Source organism: Panulirus ornatus, chromosome 65 (genome assembly GCF_036320965.1).
Source record: "Panulirus ornatus isolate Po-2019 chromosome 65, ASM3632096v1, whole genome shotgun sequence".
Lineage (NCBI taxonomy): Eukaryota > Metazoa > Arthropoda > Malacostraca > Decapoda > Palinuridae > Panulirus > Panulirus ornatus.
Window position 1 is genome coordinate 13,234,623 of NC_092288.1, and position 25,393 is coordinate 13,260,015.

At 49.8% G+C, this 25,393-nt stretch overlaps 1 long non-coding RNA gene across 1 annotated transcript in view; it reads right to left on the reverse strand.

Annotated features, from left to right (window-relative positions):
* The window catches only part of LOC139746624 (uncharacterized), a 31,791-nt gene extending 6,698 nt beyond the window's left edge, over window positions 1-25,093 (reverse strand). Inside the window, exons 1-3 of the long non-coding RNA XR_011712184.1 lie at window positions 24,944-25,093; window positions 23,139-23,209; window positions 2,897-3,027 (exon numbers count right to left, since the gene is read on the reverse strand). This is a non-coding gene — a long non-coding RNA (uncharacterized lncRNA). The remainder of the gene's footprint in view (window positions 1-2,896; window positions 3,028-23,138; window positions 23,210-24,943) is intronic.
* Window positions 25,094-25,393: the final 300 nt, after the last annotated feature.

The window sequence follows — 25,393 nt, forward strand, 5'->3', positions numbered from 1 at the left end:
TGCAACCTGACAACCAATGGAGTGCTGGCACACAGAGTTTAAGAATAACAAAGGCCCTAAAACCAAGCCCTACAGGACACAACTAATTTCTTTTACCTTGTTTGTAAAAGGTAGCTAAGATCTTTTAAGTTCCTCCCAATTGAGGCAATTTTCAATAAATAAAAGCCTTCCTCTTATGGCTTTCATTTATTTCATTTTTGCCAGTCTTCTGTGGGTTACTGTATCAAAGATGCTTTCTGACAGCTGAAGAACCCATCTTTTTTCAAGGCTATTGCTCATTCAGTTACATAAGTGTGGTGGATGAATGGAATAGAATAAATTAAGACGTGGTTAATGCAGGGAGCTTTTAAAAATGTAAGAAGTAAGATACAAAATGTTCAAGAGATGAGGCGACATGAGTGCAAAACTACTTCCCCATACAGTACAGATCACAAGACAGACAAGGACAAGAACTCATAACATTTGTTCACCACATCACCCACGCCACTCACTGTACAATCAATAACAAACAACACTACACAGCACTTACTACAACAACACCTACATACCACCTCCTGCTACACTGCCACCCAGATACAGATACAAACCAACTGAACACCTATCTAGTATGTGGAGACAATGCTCATCATCCTGCATGACTCGAAATACATCCATGATCCCTGAGGTGAACTACTCGTCAACCAACTATACCCTCCCATCATCCTCAACCTATGCCTGACAGACTCCTAACCCATCACCTGCATAAACTGATCTCGCCGGGCATCATCGCGTCCTACTCACCAGCACTGCACAGAAATACCTCTCAGAACCCACTATACAGACTATCCTGTGACCATTTATCCTATATGATAACACAACCTGGCCCAGCCAACCCACACAGCCAACAAAAAGACACACACACACACACACACTACGGGAGTTTAAACCTATCTTCTACAGTAAAGTGGAAACCTACATCCTGACTTCCTCATTGATATATTTAGTTTATCTTCCTGGGACAAAAATGACTATTGAAATTGTGAAGGATTTAAATCTGACAGAAGATATTTGATTGGATCCAAACCGTATTGAGATGTAAGCGAATTATTTACCTGGAAGGTCCTCACGGCACTGAACTTGAAAAAAGTAGTTCGGCAAGCAAGATATCAAACACCGGATGTTGAGGATGAGAAAATATAAAGACTAAATGAGATCCTCAAGCATTTAAGGAGTTGGGATGTACTTTTCGATGAGATTAATCATGTTCTGTCTACCTTGGTACAGCAATATCAATGATGATACCAGAGAAAAGGCGTAAAGAGAGGAAAAGGTTTCAAGACGAGACATCGAGCTAAGATGTGACAGATCCCATACCCTGAAGATTGTTTCAAGTGTCAAGTTTTCCATGCTCATGTCGCGTCATCCAAAACCCATCTAAGCAGTCCTGTGGATATACGTGAAGTTTAAGAGATGCATTAAAAGGCAAGAGTACTTCGTCAGGAGTACTGTATTAACGTGTTAAATGATGTATTGTGGGTGAACTAGGACACCTAAAGGAGATCCACTTAACTAAGACGAAAACCTTCATCACAACTTCATGTTAACGGTCGAAACCCGACATCTCGTTCCCGAATATATTCCTCTTGTGTATTATCATTTACACCCCACCCAACATGGTACACAGATGGGACGCTCATGCACTACACCAGCAAGAGTAAGAGGGAAAAATGTCTCGAGTTGAACTATGTCAAGATCGCCTGGCGAGTGTGGGACAACCCGTGGGGGAGGCGCCTCTAGCGAGGAAAATGAATTTTGATGCCGTACTAAGCTGTCTGTATTGGCAGCAGAGACAGTACAGTACCTTTAAGCTCAAGATTCATCTCGTTAGTCATATAAAGTAATGTTTGGTTTTCTTGGTATGTGGTCGACTCACAAATTCCCAGTGAACGACGTAATATTTCGATTTATAGTTATTAAATCTGTGTTACGTTTATATAAGCTTATTCTAGAGACATTAAATGTTTTTTACAGCTACTGTGTATAAGACGCGGATGCTGCTCTGATTATGTTTTGTCTGGGAGTTCTGTGCTCTCGTAACTTATAATGTAACGCCCCTACCTATTACGAATGATTTTTGGAGTACTTTCTACACCCTTACAACTGGTAACCTAATTTATCCTGTATTCACGACATTAGAAAAGTTTCTAGATGGATGCTGCTCTGGAACTACGTTAAGTCATCTCGCATCACCCACACACCGATAGTGCAAACATCTGCCTGGATCCAACGGTGAGACACTGATGTGGTCCTGCCTCACCCTTGGTGTTATCCAGAACCAGAAACTACATTTCACGTGACGAAATTCTCCGCCTCACGAACAGTAAAGACTTCCAGAACAATACTGACGACTCTGTTGAAGCGTTTGACAGACGCTGCTACGATCGAGTCTTGTCGCAAAAGTTCCGACGGTCGCCGCCCTCAGCCCACATCCCCTACCTTACCCGGGGACGGCAGCATGGCGATAATAACTAGGCCTCACGTAAGAAAGTCCGGCTTGCTCCAGCCTGCTACCACTATCGGGCCTGCGAGTAAGCGAGGGACGATACTTTGGGAATATACAAAGAGATGAAGGAACTGAACACAGGAAATACGAGGACTTGAATAACATGCTCACATCAACGGCCATAAACTACGTAAATCACTGAGGAAAATAAGGGAAAGACTCGGTCAAGATCCGGTTTGCAATCGGTTGTCGACGAGTGACAGAAGATATTATAATACAATCCTGTGAGTAGTTTTACAAATATGCGTTGGATACACTCGTGAATAAAAACGGTCCGCTGTAAATAAGAACCGCCCTCGATAATACCACGAGGCTTCCAATTACGAAGGAAGGACTGACCACAGACCAACTTACCTCCATAATACAAGGTGCTTCTCAATATACGTGGAGTCAACACACAGCTTGGTGTCTGGCTGACCAAGGTGACAGAAGACTCCCAACGCAGCCAACACTAGAACACTTCATACGATTTCACCATTCTTCATCTGTAATGTCAATAATAATAATAAATGATATATAAAATTCACGGTAGGTTTAATCTATGTGGTGATGCTAGACAGTAATTTTCAATGGTGTGAAATGAAAAAGTGTGTGCTGGGCGTTATCTTGTCTCTTAAAACAGCTTATATATATATATATATATATATATATATATATATATATATATATATATATATATATATATATATATATATATATATATATTGAAAATTTTAAGAATCAACCTCGCTAAAGGCGACTTTTCACTGGCGGTGTAACCTCATGCAGGAGGAGTCCGGTAACATGTACCTAGGAGTATGTGAACCTGCTATTCATAAACCAAGATTCTTGAAATTTTCAATATATATATATATATATATATATATATATATATATATATATATATATATATATATATATATATATATATATAATTCTCGTAATAATTTGCAGGTTCACGTCCTCATCATGGCTGCGTATGTAAGTCCTCAAATGGTTTACAAACAAATTTTACGCAAAAACTGCCTGACGGACACAGACGACCAGACTAACAACCTCAACGACTAATAGTCCACTGTGCCCCTGACGAAGAATTGACTTCCTTCAACTTCTTCGGTGTACAGAAGTTTCAGTCTACTACCCTCGTAGAGTTGCTGGCTAGTGTATAAGCTCACCTGGTCTTCGCTATCCACACTCCCACTGACCTCGTCGACCAACGTGTGCGCAAACGTTGTAAGCATCTTCCTTTACTTTCATGGTGGCTTTATAAAACGTTTACAGGCACAATACTGTGCACGATAATAATAATAATCATATAAAAATTACGTATGCAATGCCATCCAGAGTTTATATTTGCCATTTTATCCATATTTCTCCGCAATCATTATACGTGATACGTAACTCAACCTCTCCACCGTAACGTGATAAAGCGCAACTTACATCCGTTTGAAAAAGTAAATGGATAAAAGTTAACTTAAAAAGAATTCTTAAAAAAAGGTGTATGGTATTGACATAGGCATCATCTACCGGTGTTTAATATCGTGTTAATCTTCTAGGTCTTATACACCAACGTATGAAATGCAGATCACTAGAATAGAATGATGATCTTATAGTTAATGATGCAATGTACTTCACATTAACTAATTCAAAATGCACATCTTATATCCGCGTCTAACAAGGCATTTTAGAAATTAGATTAAAATGGCATCGTGCTAGAGGCGGAGTCACGACTACACTCGGCAACGGCGGACCAATGGCCAGCTCAGCAGGGATAATATCCCCACCAATCAGATCACAGAAGCGGGCATCTCGCCAAGTGGGAAATGGAGTCATAATAATGGATATTTTTTTTTTTTTTTTTTTTTTTCAAACTTCCATCCGTCGCTCCATTACTTTTCGTTTTGATTTGCGCACTTGTGCTTATACCGCATGAACACTAAATACATAACAGGTGTTGATACATAATACCACAGCCAGTTCATCTGTAATCAATATCTTTCTAAGATTACAAAAAATACGAAATTTTACAGAACACAAAATACGTACTCACACACACACACACACACACATATATATATATATATATATATATATATATATATATATATATATATATATATATATTTATTACATTAGCTGAGACGGTACTGGCCGAGGATGAACAGCTGGGTTGACTGTGGATCGACTACCGCAACCAGGATTCAAACCTAAGCGCGCGTTCCTGGGCGGCCCGTGATTGCGCTACGGTCAGGAACGCTGTAGCACAAACTGTATCAAATCCAGTCCATCAACCACAACCTATCCTCATATACCACTCTATAGTGTATCTTCACCACCTTATCTGCCCTGGTTCAGCCCGGAGACTGCACGTCATTCGCCCCCTCCCCCATATAGCACAACACTCTCATTCATTTTACATAATGCACGCCTCTCGTTCTCCTGAATAGTTGGCCCATGGTAACCCTCAAGCCTCCATCCATTTATATCCTCAGCCTCCCCCTTAAACCTTGCTCCATCTACTTTTGACAAATAGATCCTTATTATGAGTCTACCTTCACTCATCCTCTCCACATGACCAACTCATTTCAACACACCCTAGCTGATCATCTCAACCAGACGGCTCATACTCCCACAACTCTCTCTCTCTCTCTCTCTCTCTCTCTCTCTCTCTCTCTCTCTCTCTCTCTCTCTCTCCCTGGCTGTCAGTCCTGACACGATCAGCCCACCTCACATCATATGTCCACAGCCATTCCATTTCCGACACATCCACCTTCTTCCTCTCCTTTGCATTCAGGGCCTAGTATCCACAATCATGCAGCGCCACGCGGACCACAATATCTTCACTGGTATCCTTCTGTGTCTCTCCAGGGAATGACCTCTCCTCTGACACTTTCCCTGGTGCATCCAGGACCACAGCAAGGTCCTTCTTCCTTACGACTTCCATATGGCTCCGTCCCCTGTCACGTCCACTCTCAGATATCTGTAACACTCCGCTTCCTCTCTGGAGTCTGCCACCAGAGCCGTGTTATCTGCAAACAGCAATTGCCTCACCTTTCACCTTTCAAGCCTCCTCCACTGCCAGCTGTGGACCCGCCTCCTACTCCCAGACCTTCGTTTTACCTGCCTCACGACCCCGTCCATGAACAGACTAAACAGCCATGGTGACATCACACACCCATGATGCAGACCCACCCACCTCCACCCTGATCAACTCACCCTCCTCCCACTCCTGTTCTCCCACAGTCCTCACTCTCCTAATAAAACCTCCTCAGCACATTTAATAGGCTTTCCTCTCACACCATAAAAGCGTTGGATCTTCCACAAGGGACTTATCACAGCTCAATCACACACTTCTTATAGACCCATAACTGCCACATACGATCCTTTTTTTTTTCCGCCCCTATCGATGTATTTCTCACATACCCTGTACCGCAGCGGAGGACATGCTGCTCCTCTACACTCACATGCTCACTCTGGCACACAACGTATCAGGTATACTCAAAACATTCATAATGCCCCCTTTCCCTTATGCATGGGCACAATGTATCCTTTTTGCCAGTCCTATGACATCTCACCTTAAGCCACACAAATGTCGAACAGCTTGACTAACCAATCAACAGCACCGTCACCATCTTTCTTGAGAAACTAAACTGTAATCCTAACCACTCGTTGTCGTCTGGCTACACTATATCTACTGCAAGGCTTTCACGACCTCCTCTTGTTCCCATAGCAATAGCCATGCTGACTCTCACCGCATGCCACCCCGTCCCAGACACACCATGTCCCCCTCCTTCTCATTTGATGACACATTCAACGGTCTTTCAAAATACTAAATGCATCTCCTCCTTACATCTTTGCCTGTTACCACTTCCCCGTCCGCTCTCCCTTACGTCGCACTCTTCTTCACCTTCCAAAACATTTTCTTGTCCTCTCCCAACTTCCTTCATACTCTCTCACCTAGTCTTTTACTCCCTTTTCAGCTTCTGTGCTCTTTTTCTCTTGATCTCCTGCCACTTTCTCTTGCAATCCTCTCATTCACTTGCACTCTTTCCCTGTAGGTGCCGTCCATATACCCGCCTTTTTTTTTTCTCTCTTCTCCCTCTCTCTCTCTCTCTCTCTCTCACTGGTCGGCAGCCATCGACCAGGGAGGTAGATCATCGGTACAACCCGACCTGGGCATCGGGAGGGTTAGCGACGGCTGCGCAGTGAGCCAGTCCACTTCAGTGGCTGTCTAGTGTCACTCGTCTGGTCCTGGTAGCAGTCTTTTCTTTCTGCTTCGCTCACACGAGCGCTCCTGGGTTTCCGTCCACAAATATGCAATCTGTTCAAATCACAAACAATATATTACCCACACTACTCATTATCATTCTTTTTTTTCGCGGTAAACGCTATCTGCTGGGCCTGCCTCTCCATAAAATCTCATAGCAAGTACTCGTGACTTGAGCACTTCCTCTCCATCCATTTATGCAAACAAATTTCAATCACACAATCCTAGGACCCTTTTCATGGGGCTCCTGCAGCTTCAAGGCTGCGCTCCCATCAGAGGCAGGGAAATAATATGGATTCCTGTGGAGGTGAGGAGTTCCTGGAGGAGACAAGGGCTCCTTTTTGTACCCTGACGATGCTGGGACAACTTCGTCGAGGTCTCTTTTCACTTGTCGTGTAATCATATGCAAGAGGAGTCCGGTCATATCATATATATATATATATATATATATATATATATATATATATATATATATATATATATATATATATATATCCCAAGAAATGACTGAGAACAACCGTTGATAAAAACTTCAGCAGTGAAAGACTAGCGAGCGAGCGGAACATGGTAAGTCGTGAAGGTGAAGAACATTACGAAGTATCAACAGACTGTGTAATGGTCGAGAGATGACGACCCATCACTGTACGTCCACCGCCATTGATGCACACGCAGGTAGACTAGTCACACACACACACACACACACACACACACACATACACACCGAGCAAATGTAATGTTATGAGGATAAGTCACAACAAAAGAAGGCATTATCTGGCAGGATGTGAGCTGCAGGAATGGGTGTGTGGGAGGAACTTACGAGTTGACATCGTCCCTATAACCCGTTGTCAGAGTTCCACCGTAGGAGAATAAGTGGAGACAAACGACATGTTGACAATTAGAATACCATTTGTATGGATAAGGATATATTCGAGCAAACTGTCGACATCTTATACCGGGACAAAACTAGAATATGTCTGAAGTTTGATCACCGCCTTTAAAGAATCACACAGAGTTAAAAGAGAAAGTATGGAAGACAGATGCATAAAAATGGTAGCAAAATTAAGAGAGCTGAGTTACAGGGAAGGGCCAGAGGCCTTAGATATTCCTACCATGGAGGAGAAAAGAGCGAGGGGTGACCTGATCACATTTACGTTTTAAAACCAAACTAATGACGCAGACTGTGGACAGTCCTTCGAAAGATGTAGCAACAGAAGAACCAAAGGACATCAAGTGACCATGTTGGATGGACGGTAGAGAGTGAACAACGAGGTGATAGTACATGTAGACAGCAGACATCAGTCGTATGGTAGTGGAGGAGGTTGGAGACATGGGGTCCCCAAGAGTGTTCTAGACCTCCCTCCCCGTACAGCATCAATAGGTAACCACACCACCACACATCCACAACGACTCCACAAGTCCATCAGGAATACAACAACTGTCGACTGAATAAAAACACTCACCAGGTGATGAGGGTCTCTGGGATGACCTGTTGCAAACGGGAGGTGGTGAGGAACGGAACAACAAGTTCTGAAGTACGGAGGAGCTTTCAACTTGGAAAAGCAATGAAAGTGTAAGAAGAGAAAAAGAAGTTCACTACTGAAGGGTCTAGATACACGAGAGGCTTGTGGTCCTGGTGTAGTCTCTCCGTTAGTGCTGAAGGAGTGGGGCAGAAGCGCTTGTCAAGGCTGCTTCCTCCTCCCCATCGAGTATAACCAAGGGGAACCATGGCTCAACAGGACATGGTAAACAAGCCGGACTTTCAGGTATCCACTGGATAAGGAAATCATCTCAATGGCAGAGAACAGAAGGACGTATGTTACGTGAGGCCTTATGGATATATGTTTTGGGCTGTGACGTGAGGCGCTCTCTGCCCGAAGGCATATCCCAGACGTTCCTCACGATCTACGGTGTATATATGAACTGCCAGATGGACTGGCCTCATACATGGGTATGTTTTGTGAGTGACATTAAGGTCCTGAGAACACTACGGACTGACGACCTCTCCAGCAACATGAAAGAGGAGTGGACCAGCTCCCACAACGGGTAATGAAGAGGGGAGAGGGGCAGCAGACCTAGGGCTCGACAGCTGTAACCATAGCGTCGCCATAACACAAACCCGATTCGAAACAAATCCGTCTGCTGCTCAGTTCCCGGAACCACACAAGCTGGTAAGGTGATGTTTACCGAGCCGTCAATGTTAGCCTTACACTTGACCTAAACCAGAATATGCTTCTCTCTGGTGTCGGTCACCGCACTTTACAAAAAAAGAAAAAAAAAAAAAAAGGAGGGACAAAGAGCTAAGAGAGAAGATCCAGAGAAAGTCGAGAAAGATCTATCTATCGATCTGTAACTCCGACACTCGCCTCCTTAGGGGAACTCCCTCATGGAGTGGTGGGTGGTGGGGGCACAGCCAAAGAGCCTCTCCGTAACTGGTGGGCTCCGGTGCACTGGGCAAGAGTGATGGTGCCTTAAATTAGAAAGCTGAATTACAGGGGAAGGCTAAAGGCCATAAATTGGCCTACCATAGAAAATGGAAGAATAAGGGGAGACTTGATCACACTCTCACCGTTCCTGTGGACACTGAACATCAGTTCGTCGAGAAATGTAAAGATATGGCAACATGAGAAAGATATGGCAACATGAGAAAGATATGACAACATGAGAAAGATATGGCAACATGAGAAAGATATGACAACATGAGAAAGATATGGCAACTTGAGAAAGATATGACAACATGAGAAAGATATGGCAACATGAGAAAGATATGGCAACATGAGAAAGATATGGCAACATGAGAAAGATATGGCAACATGAGAAAGATATGGCAACATGAGAAAGATATGGCAAAAAGAGACGAGAATAAGAAACCTGCTAGAAAAGATATAATGTATTTCTATAGCATCAGAGTAGTTGATGAAGAAGATAGGCTAAAGTAGTGGAACTGCCAATGGTGATTATAGACATTATTCACTAAGATTGTAAAGTTGCATAACAACAGACAAAGCTCGAGTGATGGGGGGCCCACGAGAGTCCAGCTCCCTCCCCTTATGCAAAAAGTAAATATACATATTTACACACACACATGAAAAACAAAACACATATGTACAACTCCTCACACACACACACACACACACACACACACACACACACACACACACACACACTCGTGCACATGTATACGCAAAACACAATTGTATACACAGACACATGCATAAACACACGTACAAATTTCACATGTGCAGGAACACTTACTCTAACAAATACACATAATAGTGAAACAAAAGAATAACAGCCGCTTCACTGATCAACTGCAGTCAAAGACTGAAAAATGTATATAGAGAAATTACATCATACAAACACAGCTACGAAAATATGCAATATAAACGGCTGAAAAAAAAAAACTGGGGATGGTTAAAGGGACAGTTGTTCCACAGACGGTAAGGGGACAGTTTACTGACGATGTTCACAGTGGTTGGCCTGTTGTTGTAGTGGTCTGCACGAGCTGGGACGGGCTCGATGCGGTGGTGGTCCTGAACTGCAACTGTGGGACGAGGGATCACTGATGGCAGCAGGTGCCGGTGGCGGGTATGGTGCGGGAGGGCCAGTGTGTTGAACACCTCTTGATGGATAGGGGCAGGAGGCACACTGAGAATGATCCTACATCCCATCTTCGGCATCTTTCCTCACTGCTCCTGTGTGTGTGTGTGTGTGTGTGAGTGTGGAGGGGGAGGAAGACCCAGCCGAGGCGGGAGGCACGGGTGTGTGTGTTAAGTATGAAAGTTGTGTTGATGTCAACAAAGCTGCAGCGGGGGAAGTCCAAGTGTCTCGTGTCTGCTGGGAATACACAGACACCGACAGCTAGAGGAGCTGATGGTGGCTGGCTACTGACGTGTTCCTCCCAGCTTAGCTTAAGGCCTAGGGAAGGCCCAGGAAGCTTAGAGGGCTTAAGAACATGCAGGTCGTATGAACGGGCATACCCAACCAGCCAACCCACGCGAGTACAGCTCCCTCCACGCATGATACAAAAGGGTAACAGGTAATTAGGTAATTAACCATCCCGTAATTCAAGCGAGTCCGGGTCCGAATCCAAGAGAGGTATCCTGGCTCAAAGTCACCCCTAGTTGTTCATCCTCCCTTATGGAACTGGTCGATAAACGAGTACCTGGAGTAAGCTGGAGTGGGTGCGAATCCAAGAGAGGAACCCTGGCTCAAAGTCACCCTAGCTGTTCATCCTCCCTTATGGAACTGGTCGATAAATGAGTACGTGGAGTAAGCTGGAGTGTGTGTATGTATGCATGTTAAACACACACACACACACACACACACACACACACACACACACACTGGTAGTGTGTGGCAGACAGCCACTGACCATAAGAGTTAGTAATGAACGGCGCTGCGAGCCAGCTCTATAGTGGCTGTCAATTTCCCCTCCCTGGGCCCAGGTTGCCGTCTTTTCATTCTGCGCCAATACAGGTGGATCGCTGGCATTCAGGCCCCAAAAAGACACACACACACACACTCTCTCTCTCTCTCTCTTTATTTCACACATATCACTCGACAACAGGTAACTCACACATCTCAACCGTCCTGCGGTGAGCGATACGCGCTAGCCCTGCTTAATATCGGAATCTCGTCATAGGTAAGGTCAAGAGATGGAGCCCCCCCCCCCCCAACGAGTGTGAGAGGTCACCCCCATACTTTCCAAATGGGCAATTACACAGACAAACACCATACATCAAGACACACTCAAGTATAGCATTCATTCTCACACACATATGTACAGGGAAACACATATACAAACTCAGTGTAAAACTCAGAAAAAAAAAAAACACATGAATAGAAATACAACCACAAATACAGACACACAAACACACACACACACACACACACACACACACAAATAAAACTGAGTTTATTTTTGAATTCGACGTCAATCAAGATGATCATCAATTGACACACACACAAATAAACTTGAGTTTATTTGTGAATTCGACGTCAATCAAGATACAGTGGGCCCACTGATGACCTGAAGTGGGCCAACCATCAACCTCATAAGTAGACCCCGAAGTCTTCACAAGAGGTTCCAACAACAAGAACAACACACACCTCGGGTATCCAGTCCGTTTTCATCCCCTTGGTAAGGGTACACAATTTCCTGGTATACCTCTCAGTGCTGGCCAAGGCCTCATCACACACACACACACACACCCCTGACGTCACTCCCCCAGCATACTGATGACCTAAAGCAATCCAGAGGAAACTTTTTACACGTCATTAGGACGAAATATCCTTTACCTCACGTCAGGAGGCTGTGGCACAGTGGGCTCATCCAGGCAAAAGGTGTTTGTGGGAGGAGGGTGGTGTTGCTGACATCAGCATGTGTACCTTCACAGTGGCGCTGACACACTGCTCACAGTGTGGGGAGCTGTCCTACTGGGGCTTCTAGAACCTAGCTGACAGTGTGAGGGCTGTCCTACTGGGGCTTCTCATACCCAGCTGACAGTGTGGGGTTGCTCCAGTACACGGGCCCTCAAACGCTGCTGACAATGCGGTGTTGTCCCACATGGGCCTCCCACACCTTACTGACAGTGTGGGGATTGCCTGACAGGGGCCCTTACGACTTACTGACAAGGCAGGTTCTCCCACAGTGGTCCCCCCACACCTTGCTGAATGTGGGGCTGTCTCCCAGGGGCCTCCGCACCCCCTGCTGACAGTCTGTGGTTGCCTCCCCCCAAGGGGCCCCCACACCCTGCTGACAGGTTGAAGATGTCCCCCAGGGGCCCCCTCACACCCTGCTAACAGCTTAAAGTTGTCCCCCAGGGGCCCCCTCACACCCTGCTGACAGGTTGAAGATGTCTCCCAGGGGCCCCCCCTCACACCCTGCTGACAGGTTGAAGATGTCCCCCAGGGGCCCCCTCACACCCTGCTGACAGGTTGAAGATGTCCCCCAGGGGCCCCCTCACACCCTGCTGACAGGTTGAAGTTGTCCCCCAGGGGCCCCCTCACACCCTGCTGACAGGTTGAAGATGTCCCCCAGGGGCCCCCTCACACCCTGCTGACAGGTTGAAGATGTCCCCCAGGGGCCCCCTCACACCCTGCTGACAGGTTGAAGATGTCCCCCAGGGGCCCCCTCACACCCTGCTGACAGGTTGAAGATGTCCCCCAGGGGCCCCCTCACACCCTGCTGACAGGTTGAAGATGTCCCCCAGGGGCCCCCTCACACCCTGCTGACAGGTTGAAGATGTCCCCCAGGGGCCCCCTCACACCCTGCTGACAGGTTGAAGATGTCCCCCAGGGGCCCCCTCACACCCTGCTGACAGGTTGAAGATGTCCCCCAGGGGCCCCCTCACACCCTGCTGACAGGTTGAAGATGTCCCCCAGGGGCCCCCTCACACCCTGCTGACAGGTTGAAGATGTCCCCCAGGGGCCCCCTCACACCCTGCTGACAGGTTGAAGATGTCCCCCAGGGGCCCCCTCACACCCTGCTGACAGGTTGAAGATGTCCCCCAGGGGCCCCCTCACACCCTGCTGACAGGTTGAAGATGTCCCCCAGGGGCCCCCTCACACCCTGCTGACAGGTTGAAGATGTCCCCCAGGGGCCCCCTCACACCCTGCTGACAGGTTGAAGATGTCCCCCAGGGGCCCCCTCACACCCTGCTGACAGGTTGAAGATGTCCCCCAGGGGCCCCCTCACACCCTGCTGACAGGTTGAAGATGTCCCCCAGGGGCCCCCTCACACCCTGCTGACAGGTTGAAGATGTCCCCCAGGGGCCCCCTCACACCCTGCTGACAGGTTGAAGATGTCCCCCAGGGGCCCCCTCACACCCTGCTGACAGGTTGAAGATGTCCCCCAGGGGCCCCCTCACACCCTGCTGACAGGTTGAAGATGTCCCCCAGGGGCCCCCTCACACCCTGCTGACAGGTTGAAGATGTCCCCCAGGGGCCCCCTCACACCCTGCTGACAGGTTGAAGATGTCCCCCAGGGGCCCCCTCACACCCTGCTGACAGGTTGAAGATGTCCCCCAGGGGCCCCCTCACACCCTGCTGACAGGTTGAAGATGTCCCCCAGGGGCCCCCTCACACCCTGCTGACAGGTTGAAGATGTCCCCCAGGGGCCCCCTCACACCCTGCTGACAGGTTGAAGATGTCCCCCAGGGGCCCCCTCACACCCTGCTGACAGGTTGAAGATGTCCCCCAGGGGCCCCCTCACACCCTGCTGACAGGTTGAAGATGTCCCCCAGGGGCCCCCTCACACCCTGCTGACAGGTTGAAGATGTCCCCCAGGGGCCCCCTCACACCCTGCTGACAGGTTGAAGATGTCCCCCAGGGGCCCCCTCACACCCTGCTGACAGGTTGAAGATGTCCCCCAGGGGCCCCCTCACACCCTGCTGACAGGTTGAAGATGTCCCCCAGGGGCCCCCTCACACCCTGCTGACAGGTTGAAGATGTCCCCCAGGGGCCCCCTCACACCCTGCTGACAGGTTGAAGATGTCCCCCAGGGGCCCCCTCACACCCTGCTGACAGGTTGAAGATGTCCCCCAGGGGCCCCCTCACACCCTGCTGACAGGTTGAAGATGTCCCCCAGGGGCCCCCTCACACCCTGCTGACAGGTTGAAGATGTCCCCCAGGGGCCCCCTCACACCCTGCTGACAGGTTGAAGATGTCCCCCAGGGGCCCCCTCACACCCTGCTGACAGGTTGAAGATGTCCCCCAGGGGCCCCCTCACACCCTGCTGACAGGTTGAAGATGTCCCCCAGGGGCCCCCTCACACCCTGCTGACAGGTTGAAGATGTCCCCCAGGGGCCCCCTCACACCCTGCTGACAGGTTGAAGATGTCCCCCAGGGGCCCCCTCACACCCTGCTGACAGGTTGAAGATGTCCCCCAGGGGCCCCCTCACACCCTGCTGACAGGTTGAAGATGTCCCCCAGGGGCCCCCTCACACCCTGCTGACAGGTTGAAGATGTCCCCCAGGGGCCCCCTCACACCCTGCTGACAGGTTGAAGATGTCCCCCAGGGGCCCCCTCACACCCTGCTGACAGGTTGAAGATGTCCCCCAGGGGCCCCCTCACACCCTGCTGACAGGTTGAAGATGTCCCCCAGGGGCCCCCTCACACCCTGCTGACAGGTTGAAGATGTCCCCCAGGGGCCCCCTCACACCCTGCTGACAGGTTGAAGATGTCCCCCAGGGGCCCCCTCACACCCTGCTGACAGGTTGAAGATGTCCCCCAGGGGCCCCCTCACACCCTGCTGACAGGTTGAAGATGTCCCCCAGGGGCCCCCTCACACCCTGCTGACAGGTTGAAGATGTCCCCCAGGGGCCCCCTCACACCCTGCTGACAGGTTGAAGATGTCCCCCAGGGGCCCCCTCACACCCTGCTGACAGGTTGAAGATGTCCCCCAGGGGCCCCCTCACACCCTGCTGACAGGTTGAAGATGTCCCCCAGGGGCCCCCTCACACCCTGCTGACAGGTTGAAGATGTCCCCCAGGGGCCCCCTCACACCCTGCTGACAGGTTGAAGATGTCCCCCAGGGGCCCCCTCACACCCTGCTGACAGGTTGAAGATGTCCCCCAGGGGCCCCCTCACACCCTGCTGACAGGTTGAAGATGTCCCCCAGGGGCCCCCTCACACCCTGCTGACAGGTTGAAGATGTCCCCCAGGGGCCCCCTCACACCCTGCTGACAGGTTGAAGATGTCCCCCAGGGGCCCCCTCACACCCTGCTGACAGGTTGAAGATGTCCCCCAGGGGCCCCCTCACACCCTGCTGACAGGTTGAAGATGTCCCCCAGGGGCCCCCTCACACCCTGCTGACAGGTTGAAGATGTCCCCCAGGGGCCCCCACACCCTGCTGACAGGTTGAAGATGTCCCCCAGGGGCCCCCTCACACCCTGCTGACAGGTTGAAGATGTCCCCCAGGGGCCCCCTCACACCCTGCTGACAGGTTGAAGATGTCCCCCAGGGGCCCCCTCACACCCTGCTGACAGGTTGAAGATGTCCCCCAGGGGCCCCCTCACACCCTGCTGACAGGTTGAAGATGTCCCCCAGGGGCCCCCTCACACCCTGCTGACAGGTTGAAGATGTCCCCCAGGGGCCCCCTCACACCCTGCTGACAGGTTGAAGATGTCCCCCAGGGGCCCCCTCACACCCTGCTGACAGGTTGAAGATGTCCCCCAGGGGCCCCCTCACACCCTGCTGACAGGTTGAAGATGTCCCCCAGGGGCCCCCTCACACCCTGCTGACAGGTTGAAGATGTCCCCCAGGGGCCCCCTCACACCCTGCTGACAGGTTGAAGATGTCCCCCAGGGGCCCCCTCACACCCTGCTGACAGGTTGAAGATGTCCCCCAGGGGCCCCCTCACACCCTGCTGACAGGTTGAAGATGTCCCCCAGGGGCCCCCTCACACCCTGCTGACAGGTTGAAGATGTCCCCCAGGGGCCCCCTCACACCCTGCTGACAGGTTGAAGATGTCCCCCAGGGGCCCCCTCACACCCTGCTGACAGGTTGAAGATGTCCCCCAGGGGCCCCCTCACACCCTGCTGACAGGTTGAAGATGTCCCCCAGGGGCCCCCTCACACCCTGCTGACAGGTTGAAGATGTCCCCCAGGGGCCCCCTCACACCCTGCTGACAGGTTGAAGATGTCCCCCAGGGGCCCCCTCACACCCTGCTGACAGGTTGAAGATGTCCCCCAGGGGCCCCCTCACACCCTGCTGACAGGTTGAAGATGTCCCCCAGGGGCCCCCTCACACCCTGCTGACAGGTTGAAGATGTCCCCCAGGGGCCCCCTCACACCCTGCTGACAGGTTGAAGATGTCCCCCAGGGGCCCCCTCACACCCTGCTGACAGGTTGAAGATGTCCCCCAGGGGCCCCCTCACACCCTGCTGACAGGTTGAAGATGTCCCCCAGGGGCCCCCTCACACCCTGCTGACAGGTTGAAGATGTCCCCCAGGGGCCCCCTCACACCCTGCTGACAGGTTGAAGATGTCCCCCAGGGGCCCCCTCACACCCTGCTGACAGGTTGAAGATGTCCCCCAGGGGCCCCCTCACACCCTGCTGACAGGTTGAAGATGTCCCCCAGGGGCCCCCTCACACCCTGCTGACAGGTTGAAGATGTCCCCCAGGGGCCCCCTCACACCCTGCTGACAGGTTGAAGATGTCCCCCAGGGGCCCCCTCACACCCTGCTGACAGGTTGAAGATGTCCCCCAGGGGCCCCCTCACACCCTGCTGACAGGTTGAAGATGTCCCCCAGGGGCCCCCTCACACCCTGCTGACAGGTTGAAGATGTCCCCCAGGGGCCCCCTCACACCCTGCTGACAGGTTGAAGATGTCCCCCAGGGGCCCCCTCACACCCTGCTGACAGGTTGAAGATGTCCCCCAGGGGCCCCCTCACACCCTGCTGACAGGTTGAAGATGTCCCCCAGGGGCCCCCTCACACCCTGCTGACAGGTTGAAGATGTCCCCCAGGGGCCCCCTCACACCCTGCTGACAGGTTGAAGATGTCCCCCAGGGGCCCCCTCACACCCTGCTGACAGGTTGAAGATGTCCCCCAGGGGCCCCCTCACACCCTGCTGACAGGTTGAAGATGTCCCCCAGGGGCCCCCTCACACCCTGCTGACAGGTTGAAGATGTCCCCCAGGGGCCCCCTCACACCCTGCTGACAGGTTGAAGATGTCCCCCAGGGGCCCCCTCACACCCTGCTGACAGGTTGAAGATGTCCCCCAGGGGCCCCCTCACACCCTGCTGACAGGTTGAAGATGTCCCCCAGGGGCCCCCTCACACCCTGCTGACAGGTTGAAGATGTCCCCCAGGGGCCCCCTCACACCCTGCTGACAGGTTGAAGATGTCCCCCAGGGGCCCCCTCACACCCTGCTGACAGGTTGAAGATGTCCCCCAGGGGCCCCCTCACACCCTGCTGACAGGTTGAAGATGTCCCCCAGGGGCCCCCTCACACCCTGCTGACAGGTTGAAGATGTCCCCCAGGGGCCCCCTCACACCCTGCTGACAGGTTGAAGATGTCCCCCAGGGGCCCCCTCACACCCTGCTGACAGGTTGAAGATGTCCCCCAGGGGCCCCCTCACACCCTGCTGACAGGTTGAAGATGTCCCCCAGGGGCCCCCTCACACCCTGCTGACAGGTTGAAGATGTCCCCCAGGGGCCCCCTCACACCCTGCTGACAGGTTGAAGATGTCCCCCAGGGGCCCCCTCACACCCTGCTGACAGGTTGAAGATGTCCCCCAGGGGCCCCCTCACACCCTGCTGACAGGTTGAAGATGTCCCCCAGGGGCCCCCTCACACCCTGCTGACAGGTTGAAGATGTCCCCCAGGGGCCCCCTCACACCCTGCTGACAGGTTGAAGATGTCCCCCAGGGGCCCCCTCACACCCTGCTGACAGGTTGAAGATGTCCCCCAGGGGCCCCCTCACACCCTGCTGACAGGTTGAAGATGTCCCCCAGGGGCCCCCTCACACCCTGCTGACAGGTTGAAGATGTCCCCCAGGGGCCCCCTCACACCCTGCTGACAGGTTGAAGATGTCCCCCAGGGGCCCCCTCACACCCTGCTGACAGGTTGAAGATGTCCCCCAGGGGCCCCCTCACACCCTGCTGACAGGTTGAAGATGTCCCCCAGGGGCCCCCTCACACCCTGCTGACAGGTTGAAGATGTCCCCCAGGGGCCCCCTCACACCCTGCTGACAGGTTGAAGATGTCCCCCAGGGGCCCCCTCACACCCTGCTGACAGGTTGAAGATGTCCCCCAGGGGCCCCCTCACACCCTGCTGACAGGTTGAAGATGTCCCCCAGGGGCCCCCTCACACCCTGCTGACAGGTTGAAGATGTCCCCCAGGGGCCCCCTCACACCCTGCTGACAGGTTGAAGATGTCCCCCAGGGGCCCCCTCACACCCTGCTGACAGGTTGAAGATGTCCCCCAGGGGCCCCCTCACACCCTGCTGACAGGTTGAAGATGTCCCCCAGGGGCCCCCTCACACCCTGCTGACAGGTTGAAGATGTCCCCCAGGGGCCCCCTCACACCCTGCTGACAGGTTGAAGATGTCCCCCAGGGGCCCCCTCACACCCTGCTGACAGGTTGAAGATGTCCCCCAGGGGCCCCCTCACACCCTGCTGACAGGTTGAAGATGTCCCCCAGGGGCCCCCTCACACCCTGCTGACAGGTTGAAGATGTCCCCCAGGGGCCCCCTCACACCCTGCTGACAGGTTGAAGATGTCCCCCAGGGGCCCCCTCACACCCTGCTGACAGGTTGAAGATGTCCCCCAGGGGCCCCCTCACACCCTGCTGACAGGTTGAAGATGTCCCCCAGGGGCCCCCTCACACCCTGCTGACAGGTTGAAGATGTCCCCCAGGGGCCCCCTCACACCCTGCTGACAGGTTGAAGATGTCCCCCAGGGGCCCCCTCACACCCTGCTGACAGGTTGAAGATGTCCCCCAGGGGCCCCCTCACACCCTGCTGACAGGTTGAAGATGTCCCCCAGGGGCCCCCTCACACCCTGCTGACAGGTTGAAGATGTCCCCCAGGGGCCCCCTCACACCCTGCTGACAGGTTGAAGATGTCCCCCAGGGGCCCCCTCACACCCTGCTGACAGGTTGAAGATGTCCCCCAGGGGCCCCCTCACACCCTGCTGACAGGTTGAAGATGTCCCCCAGGGGCCCCCTCACACCCTGCTGACAGGTTGAAGATGTCCCCCAGGGGCCCCCTCACACCCTGCTGACAGGTTGAAGATGTCCCCCAGGGGCCCCCTCACACCCTGCTGACAGGTTGAAGATGTCCCCCAGGGGCCCCCTCACACCCTGCTGACAGGTTGAAGATGTCCCCCAGGGGCCCCCTCACACCCTGCTGACAGGTTGAAGATGTCCCCCAGGGGCCCCCTCACACCCTGCTGACAGGTTGAAGATGTCCCCCAGGGGCCCCCTCACACCCTGCTGACAGGTTGAAGATGTCCCCCAGGGGCCCCCTCACACCCTGCTGACAGGTTGAAGATGTCCCCCAGGGGCCCCCTCACACCCTGCTGACAGGTTGAAGATGTCCCCCAGGGGCCCCCTCACACCCTGCTGACAGGTTGAAGATGTCCCCCAGGGGCCCCCTCACACCCTGCTGACAGGTTACTTATGGACTGCTCCTTCCGCCAGAGCTCTTGGGAGACGCTGGTAAATATGACCTCACATGAGAGACAAGAGCATCGGGTTATGCAACAAGAGCGAGACACGTACAGTGACCAAGAGGGTCAAGAAAGTAAGACAACGACAATACCACAGGGAGACCAAGGATGAGTGACAGGTTCACCGAAGAGATAGGCCATATAAGGGAGAGAAAGGCACGGCACTACGGTCGGTGGAGACCAAGGGTGGAGGAAGATGATGCTGAGCACTCACGGGTCAGACCATAGTGCGAGAGGAACACCGAGAGGCTGACCAAGAGGAGGGTAATGCTTACCTCTAAACAGAGAGAGAGAGAGAGAGAGAGAGAGAGAGAGAGAGAGAGAGAGAGAGAGAGAGAGAGAGAGAGAGAGAGAGAGAGAGAGAGAGAGAGAGAGAGAGAGAGAGAGAGAGAGAGAGAGAGAGAGAGAGAGAGAGAGAGAGAGAGAGAGAGACCCCTCGAGTCAGAGGAGACAGGAACAAGAAGCATTCCGTGAGTGAAGGTCAGGGACATGGAGGGGGCCAACCCACACTCAGAGAGACAAACACTGGAAAAAAAAAAGAAATACGGTCAGCGTTACCTGGGTAGGTGGCTGGTCTTAGAATCACCGCCCACCACAGCCGTCAAAGTCGTGAATGCGCGGTATCATAACCGAAGACAGACCAAAAGCGCCATCAACAGCTCTTATCAGAAGCCCCCGCCATAACGTTAAAATGTAAGATGATGATGACGCAATGAATCCGTAAAGAAACAAAAACGGAAGAAATAAAAACGACGAACCCGGATGCGGTGGTCGTTTTCTCGTATCGCAATGGATATATTTCTCAAAACATCGGCCGGAAACCCAACCCTCCGTAGTAAACTCCAAGCGAGCGATCGAGTCTTGTTGGGTCCGAGGCTGTAGCCATCATCTCCAGCACTCATTCCTTCTATTTTTTCTTCTACGCTTCTGAACCAGGATTCTATACAGCTCGGAAAGAGCGCTGAGAGGCTTGTCCTCTATCTGTGTATAATAATTAACAATCGTCGTTTTTTTTGGGGGGGTGTCTGATGTGTGTGTGTACACACCCGGGCAGTAACATCTGGCGCACACCATACAGAACCAACACCTTCGTCAGCAGCAGCTTCCAGGGCTGCTCCTCCCTTGGCCCAGGCTACAGCAGCAGCGGTCGCTGTATACTGCTGATGAACGCGTGATGTGGCGTCCACCTCCGGCTTCTTAATTACCAAGTACTGATGATATTTACGGCTTGGAACAACCCCCCCCCCCCTCGAGTATTGCCCCCATAATTAACGGTCGAGCTCTTTAACAAGTAGCGATCATTAGCGGTCAAAACCTTTTCCAGGATGGGAAATGGCTCCGTGACCACAAAAGAAAAAAAAGGGTCAAGCTAAGTCAGGTCAGGATGTATAACGAAATACGAGAGTTTGAATATATTCTTAATACACGCGTAGTTCAACTACTTCGTGAGCGAGTCGACCTTTCGCAATGGATGTGCAGACTCTTGTAGTATTTTGTAAATTATATACGACATTATGGCTTGTGTGAGATGCGAACTCACGACTCCGCCAAGATACAAGACCAGAACCCTGGTAATGGGCTAATGACGGCTCAGGCAGTCATCTTCTCTCCTCCTCCTCCTCCCCCACCACCACCATAACCCCCCCTAAAAGAAAAAGGTGCAGAATAGCCGTGAGTGCTGGCCTTTACATAACTCGTATCTTATAAATCGTACGTCTTTTTTTTTTTCCCTTCCTCTCTTCATCAATATAATATACAGTAAGCGTGCACCGTGGGGTAACACACGCTCGCCGGGGAGAAAATTCTCGGTAAACGTTTCGCACTTTTACTTTAAACGCCTCGGCGTTACTGTGACGTGTGTGTGTGTGTGTGTGTGTGTGTGTGTGTGTGTGTGTGTGTGTGAAATATTCGGCACCTTACCTCCCAGCCAAATGCTGCCCGACCCAAAACATCCTGACCGATGTGTAAGGTATGACAAAATCGACCCCAGCAAAACCATGAATGTGAAATCCTCTAAAGGAATTCGAACGATCATTACATGTTCGAGTATCACTAACAGTGCTGTTATGACCAGATCACTTACATAAGACGATCAAGTTACTTTATGCAACATCATGAAAAAAAAGAAGCGGGAATTTACGAGTACAAACTTTGGGAAGTTGCACCACGAGTGAAAAGTTAGCAGCCTTTGGCGAAGCTTTTATCACTAGGAGTACAGACAGTCTTGTCAAAGGAACTCTCACTCCAAAGGAATGTACATTTCCCTGCTACTGGAAGCAGCGCAGTCTTAATAAAGGTCCTGGGTAACACAAAGACTCACAAAAAAAAAAAAAAAACTGGTTCTGGGGAAGTTATGAATATATTCTATTTATAATAATTCCAAGACCAACTTATATGAAAGAGTCTTGGCGTTACCCAGGACCTTTGTACAGGCGCCTGCAAGCCAAGGCTGCACAATTTCCAGTAGCACGGAAATGCAAGACTCCTTTGGAGTGAGAAATTCTCTGAAGAGACTGTACTGCCAAAGATAATGCCTCGCCAACGTGACTTTTCACTTGTAGTGTAACCTCGAAGAAGCGGAGTTCGATACACACACACACACACACACACACACACACATATATATATATATATATATATATATATATATATATATATATATATATATATATATATATATATCATAGCTGATAATGTTCCATTGGATGGATGGTTATTATCATTATACTACCAATAATACCTATAGTTTAAATGATCATTACCTTTTCAGATGTGGCTAACATATCAAAGACTCATACAAATAATGTGAGATGCATTATTTGTCCAACTGTAAGAGATTTGACTTGAGAGACCTTAAATGCGAGACAATCAACAGTATGAATGTAATTACTGCTATGGAGTTTATCTAAACGTTTTGCATAATCTGGTATATTTAATTTTCATGCTTCAGATTGCACTTTAAACTTATCTATAGCCTACCCACACTCTTATTTCATCATAAAGAATATCTATGATCAAACAGCATCTTGAAGATAATTCCTGTCAGGCCCCGTGTGTTTGATGAACCTTGACCAACTGCATGGAACATGGGGGTGATCACTTCAATCATACAGTAAATACCCCAATAGTGAATCTCCAACCTAACCAACACTCAATTTATCAACAATAAGCAACTAACCTTGATCTATCTCTCACATCTCGCCTCACTGGCGTTGCCTTCTGACAGGATACTTGAGATCCAATGGTGTTCTGCAAGATTAAAACATGTTAGTAAAGCCATAATTCAATTCAAAAGAGATTGTGTTAAAACCAATTCTATCTATATCTCTCTGACTCATTACTTAAGTGGTCAAAAGTAGTGATTACTTTATACCATGCATTCTAGACTGAAACTTTGCTTCTCATTAAGCATGTTGATCATGCTGATTGGCAAGTAAGTACTTAAGAAAAATATTGCTAAACTGAACTGCTGGTAATGGGATCATTATAAAGTAAACCTAACTAACACTGCCACAGGATTACTGGAGCAAACTAAAAGTAAAAGCTTTCATCTCTATGTCTAACATACATCATTCCATACTTGTCATAATTACTTTTATAATTATAAATTCAAATTCCAGTTTGGTGGTCTGTGGTTAACCTAATATGTACATATTACATTTGCCCTGCTGTCCAGTAAAGTTTATCTGACTGTTATTGTCACTAATAACTGGGTGACTGATGCCCCCACCTCACCAAAGATCACAAACATAACCACATATTGGAAACGTAAACAGAAAAAATAAATCCCTTTTCCATTACATTTTGCCTCAATCTATTTTCCCTTAGCATGAAAATAACTACATTATGAGCTTCTAGGTACAAAAAAATACCAGTAAATGAGTTAATCTGAGCCATAAGCCTCGTTAGGAAAGTAAAAATACAAAAACAAAAGAAAACTGATGACCAACAAGTTCTCCAAACAATATAATCAAACTTAGAGAACGTTACCTAACCTTTTATCTTAAGGGAGGTTTGGGGGGGGGGGAGGGTTGTCGATCTCCTATATCCACATACACAATGCCAACACCCTTATCTAGGTGCACATCTGACCAAATCAAGATACTGTATTCAACTAGAAAGATGAACAAGTGAGCAAATGCTGTGTCTCTCTTCAACAAACCCATCTTCACTCCTGAAAGCACGTCTTCACTCCTTCTTACACTATATTCACTTCATCCTCGACAGACATAGCTTCATCATTTAAAAGTGCATCTTCAGAACACCCTTGTTGATAAACCTAGATAAACCTAGAAATTCATCCTCGACTTAAATATATGCAATACGCCCTTAACACCACTGGCCTTTGATATTATTCGTAAAGATAAGGCCAAAGGCCAGGGTTAAAGCGCTAACTGCTGGAAATAAATGTAGAGGAAAAAAAAACAAAGTCAAATAAGAGAACAAGAAACTCAGCAAAAACAATAAATATGTTCTCCCTTGTACGAACTAAGACAATGCACATTACGGAACCAACAAAGGCACTGCTATGAGCTCTATGTAAACAATGCTCCACTCGTCTTATTTTTTCATGTGGAAATCCTACGAATTCTGTCAACAAATATCAACTTACCTCGACAAAAGGAATAACTTTTTCTTCTTTAAGGTGAATACAAATTCAAGAAATGAGGGAACGAAAGTATAAGAATATAAAAAAAGAATCAATACGGCTGCATGTGATTTCCTAATATTTCAACACCGTCTCTATTGTGCAACTAACTTCTGCCATATAACTTTGGTGAGCACATAATAACTACATTATAGCTAACAGAGTACGAAGTGAGCTTGATATACTTATATTATAGAAGGCTCGTATGCTTTTTGTGAAGGAATTTACCATACAGTACTTTTAAGAGACCCAACATATATGTCCTCTATGTTAGGCATAAATGGCCATTGAGTGTCAAGAGATAATACTGTAGCATCTTTTAAAGCTTATCTTACCTTGTCTTATCTTAAAGAAAGGTATGAAGGCCCTGCTGTGGATTTTCACGCATTTTCTTCACAACACTGACAGCCAGACATGTGTCAACCGGTCATGTTTACTTTTCCAGGGGTCGTTGTCCATCTGGGAGCAGCGCGTTCAACCCAAAAAATCTGAGTTAAGATTTACGAAATGAGACATAATCAGTTCGTGGATCTAATTTCGACCATTAATCATGTACAAAAGACGAGTTTTGTACTGCAGCAACATGTGAATATAGCCTATACTGTTGAAAATAATTCTGTTTATCAGCTTTAAGAACCAAATTAGGGAAAACAAACCTAATATTGTCGGAGCAGTGGAGAGAAAACTGACGAAGTAGGTGCGCTCTGACCTAATTTGTCCAGAGGGATGATACATAATCACAAGAAGGGAGAGAAAAGACAGAGGAAGACGGAGACTGGTCACCA